The sequence below is a fragment of the Triticum aestivum genome, chromosome 3A (assembly GCF_018294505.1).
Source record: "Triticum aestivum cultivar Chinese Spring chromosome 3A, IWGSC CS RefSeq v2.1, whole genome shotgun sequence".
NCBI lineage: Eukaryota > Viridiplantae > Streptophyta > Magnoliopsida > Poales > Poaceae > Triticum > Triticum aestivum.
Genome location: NC_057800.1, coordinates 688,044,708 through 688,050,142, shown reverse-complemented (window position 1 = coordinate 688,050,142; position 5,435 = coordinate 688,044,708).

Here is a 5,435-nt window from a genome sequence, read left to right as displayed (position 1 = left end):
TAAATAAAGAAAATCCTCTACTAGTTCCTGCTACCAGTGCAAGCACAACAAGTCAAGACCATGCGTAAATTAATTATACTGTAGTCATTTTTGTGTTCTAAAATGCCTGCCGGGTCGCGGAAGGACGTGTTGCCAGCACACGCGCGGATTCAATGAAGGCAGGCAGGGCAGTCTTAAGCTGGTTGCACGCGGCGAGGAGGCGTGCTCAGCCGGGCCTGCAGCGAGTGCGGCCCTCTTGGCTGGCGCGTCGGTTCAATGCCTGCGCTATGAAAGGTCGCGTCCGTGTCAGAGCAATCACTCCCTCCAGTCCTTTTTTGTTTGGGTATAACAAAATCTCGTTTCCATTCACATTTTAGTGGTAGGAGCTGTGCGTGTGTGTCTGTGTGAGAGAGAGAGGAGATAGTAGTCGGGGTTGTCTGATCGGTAAACAAATGAATAATGTCAGTCTGGGATGGAGACGAAAAGGAGACCGCAACAAATGTTGTGTCTACAGGAGAGATAGAGAGAGTAATTTTAGTGGTATAAGTCATATGTAGAGACATATAGGATGTGTGAGAGAATCCCATAGAGAGAAAGACAAAGTGAAAGACGAGTGGAGACTATGTGTTTGGCGGTGAAAAAGAAAGCTTAGGTACCGAGTGATACGAGAGAACAGTACAGACGTGAGAGATAATGAAAACCATGTAATTTATAATGATAGGGAGAGTGTGACACTTCTCAAGGGAGACGTCGAGAGACCATGTTTGCGAGGATAGGAGCAACATGAAGTGAGCGTGCGGGTGAGCTGGATAAAAGAGAGTGATAGCTACCTAAAGGAGCATGCATGCGAGAGAGATGGGCGTGAAAGGAGTGAACAAAAAAGGGATTCAAATATTTGAATTCGAGATGATGATACATGTAATCCATGCTCGAACCAAAATTGATCTATCAAACATGCATACTCATATGAATTCACACACATCTATGTTATTTAATATGTAGATATTACTGATCCATACATTTTAGTAGAACATAATTTGGTTAAATTTTTTCGAATTCAACCTTAAGATTTCGAGATCGATGTATTTGTAAATCATATTATACATATAAAGGAGCAGAATTCTTTGTTGTGCTTTTGAAAGTATATATATATATATAAATGATGTATATAGAATGTAATTCCAATTGAAAATGGATCCCGCCCGAAAAAAATAGAATACAAACGGGATTCGAATTGAGTTGGCATGGTAAACGTGCACTCTGCAAAATTTGAACGAAGCGGGGAAAGTCACAGTAACCGCGCGAAACCAAAATCTGCGAGATGGAAATCACTACTGCCTATCCCTGCCACGCAAAGCCTATATGCTGGGTTTCTATAGGTTTGGATAGGGGTAGGTTTGTAATTTCACCCAAACGTGACGTAACCGCCTCTCACCCGGATTCATACATGGTGGGCGCCAAAACACAGTGTGTCCTCGGCCGAAATAGACTCACTCCCCAATTCATATTCATACACGGTGGGCGCCAAAAGCAAACTCCCGTCGGCAAATATTCAGTGTATGCGAGATTACCGTCATATCCCCAATCGACTAGTGTTGTTGTGATGTAGTAGAAATTTGAAACGGGGGCTAAGTTTGTAAATTTCCTCGCATTTGTGACAAGCGCGCCCTAAATACATGGTTCCCCCTTCCTCTCTACCTCCCTTTTCCCCATTCGTACTCCATGGGCGCCAGAACACCCTCTCCACCCCACCCTCCTCCGTCCACCGCCGTCCGCCACCCCATCCACCGCCGTCCTCCTCCACCATGCCGGAGTTGATACCCCGACGCCGCCGTCCATTACAAGAGATCGACATCTCTCATCCACGGCTTCAGACCGGGATCCTTGCATCCCGTCCTCTCGCTTCATCCCCGCCGTCGTCCACCTTGTCGGCGCCGCTCCTACGACGGTCTCGTCCATCGTGCCCCGCCGCCACCGTCTACCCTCCTAGATGTGCTTCCACGCGACCGACAGCCATCGCTACCGCAGCACTGTCAAATTCTCAGCAGATGCGTACATGGCGCCGCACCAGAGGCGGTACTCTTTTGTATCTGCTCAACTTATTTATCGCAGCAAGAAAATAGATCGCCACTGCTTTACTCTGATTTCTTGTCTTGGTTGCAAAGTTGCCTTTGTCCGATTTGCACCTTTAGATCCGCCATGGAACGCTCAACACCATACTCGCAATGCTTATGATTTTCCCCTTTTATATTCCACACTAGTTAAATCACAGTAGACTAAATTTCAAAATTGGGTCAGTCGATTTTTCAGAGCTCGCCGGAGTTCGCCGGTGCGATCGAAGGGGCTCGGGTGGTTGTGGGGCCTCACCGAACGAAGAAAACTCGATGCGGGTGGGGGTTGGGGTGGGGGTGGCGGAGGAACACAGGCGGTGGGGGCCGGTGGTCCGGCCGGCGGCCCGTGCGGTGTTCTGTGTGGGAAGAATCAGAGACGAGGAAGAAGAAGGGTTAGGAGACGTAGGATCTTCATCCAACCGGCTGAAATGGTCGAGAGACAGCTAGGAGTTGCATTCTTAATGCACTCTGGTTCATCATGTGTGGGCACTGCGCAACCAACATTTTATTATCCAAAATCTGCTTGCTCTTCTTTACCATGCTCCTCTTCCGTTCTTCTTTAATATGTACTCTCTCCATTCCTAAATACAAGTCTTTGTATAGATTACACCATGGACTACATATGGAGCAAAATGAGTGAATCTACACTCTAAAATGTACCTGGATACATCTGTATGTGATCCATAGTGGAAATCTCTACCAAGACTTATATTTTGGAACAGAGGGAGTATGATAGTAGTACAGTATGTTCCTTGTACTAAAGATGAGCAGGGACATTTGCAGTGTAGAGGTCTATACGGTCGGTTGTGATGGACACTTTGAGCCTCTTTGATTCGTAGGATCTTGTGAACATAGGAATAGGATTTGTAGTGGCATGCCCACTTGAATCCTATAAGAATAGCAAGGAAATGGGGGGAGCTATGTCGCCTTTGAGAGTTACATTGATGTTAACAGTACTGCACCTTCGCCTGAAGAGAGCTGGTATCCAAAGCCTTTCTAGCCGTACCGGCAATACTAGCACATATATTCCAGCAAGTTCCACTTTGCTGATTTTACTCTGATGCTTAAGGTTTTCCCGTTATATCTACACTATGATCTGTGTAGCTGCTTTGTGTCGCACTAGCAACAGTCCACTCTTGAAGCTAAACACTGCAATGACTTACAAAATTGGCACCAAGGCATTGAGTGCCATTCTGGATGCAATTAAACTCATACGCTCCCCACCTGTTGATTCTTGTTCAGAATATGATCCTAATGACTATTCTAACCCCGAGGAGTCAAAGGCAGATGGCATGTCCTGTTCACCCATCAAGGTGCCTATTCTAATTTGTTAATGTTTTATTGATTGCGGGTATCTTGCATATGTTGTCTTGCATTTCTTCTACTTTGTTGCACCGCCATCTGCTTAGTTTACTCATCATATATGTCGAGATGCCATGCCCATCCATTATCAATACATATTCCATCTGTCATCATACCATGTTTTTCCACTCAAATGTTGTTCTTGTGCATCAGACATCAAAAAGGAAGAGGGTGATTGCCGAACCTGCAGGAGCACCAGCAAAGTCCTTGAAAAACATGGTGGTGCCGAAGAAATCAGACAACACCCCACTTATATTGGTTGTACAACCAGTGACACAAAACGTAGGACCGACTCCAGCAGACTGTACCCATACTTCACTGGCCACACCACTAGCCCCACCACACAGGACCTGCACTCCAACAAAAGGTATACCGATTTCATTTGCCATAGCACCAGCTGTACCACAGAAAAATCCCACTCCAGCAAAAAGTACAGCAAGTCCACCGGCCGAAGACCTATCCCAACTGTAGAGACGGCCAATTCCTACAGATTGGAACCCCATTCCATTTATTCCCAGTTTAAAAGACAATGCTTTCAATGTTGTTAGGAACTACGTGCATATATTCCCATCATGGGAAGATTATTGTGAAGACAAACACCATTTTCACATCTTCCTGTCCAACTTACGTGTAAGTGCTATTATTCATGGCTATTATTTTCCTGTTTTCTGCTGATTGAACACATCAATGATTTACATTACATTGTTGTAACCAGGCGAGGGTCAATCTGGATAGTCATGATGAGCAAAGCTTGCTTGTGCTTTTCAAGGAAGCATTGCAGCAGTATCGGTGTTACTTGGGGAAATCACACTTTGATGGCAAGTCTATAAATGAATTTCTGGTGAAGTCTCATGTGCTAAATTTAGAAGACATTGAATGGAAAACCCTTGTTATGCACTGGCCTCGTTCCCAGGATGAGGTACTGTCTATGAAATCACATGACAATTTGAACTTCTACTTTTCCGCATGTGCCTTACGGATCTTTTTTGCAGGAAATCTGCTCGAAGAAGAATTCCGGTTTGACAAGAACGACATGATATCTCAAATATGCTGCCCGCTGCTTTGCTCTTGTTAGTACCTGTTGTCCTGTATCACTGTACTTGCATACATACCTAGTTCATTATGTGATAGCAGTATGCATGATAGCTTGCTTATCAATTGTTCGCCCCAAATTATCTGATCTGTATGAATGGTTACATTAGTGTAGAATATATCCAATGCCAATGTTTTTTTTGCTCTGCATTGTTCTTGTAAGTGCATGCTGTCCTTTATTAGTGTACTTATAATGACAGGTAGTTGTTCATGTACCATCACTCTGCAGCTTATTTTCCTTTGCCCTCCATTTTCTACACATCAGATCTATATTTACTCTTACCATAAGGTTGGTACTGAAGAAGTTTAGTTGTGCATTGCTCTTGGATGTACCTTTTGCCTGTATTGCTGCACTTACATTTATAGCTACTTGGTTATGTAGCATCACTCTTCATCTTATCTTAAATATTCTCCATTTTTTCATATATTATCACATCTATATTTACTCTTAACAAAGTGTAGAATAAATGCAATGCTTTTGAAGAAGATTCGGTTGTAAACTTCTTGAATTGCCCCCCATCAGCATGGACAAGGCCTTTATAGAGCTTGTCTTCACCAATAATGTAAGTTTGTCCATCTCAAGCCTTCAAACTTTGTTGTATATATTTGGTTAGGCATGACTGCAACAGCTATTTATTTTTGGTGTTTGCATCCAATTGCTTGTTTAAAGTTTATTATATGTAGTTCATAAACAAAAGTTCGTCCTTTCTCAATTTAAGTTTTCAGTTGTACAACCAAGTTCCTTCTTCATACCATGTAAATTAAACTATACAGAGCAAGTGATCTTCTTTTGCACTGCATGTATGCTTCTGTTCTTCATCTGTAATCCAGTGGTGTGGTGAACCTACCCACTACAGCACAATGTCATATTCTGCAATGTCTTAACTATGA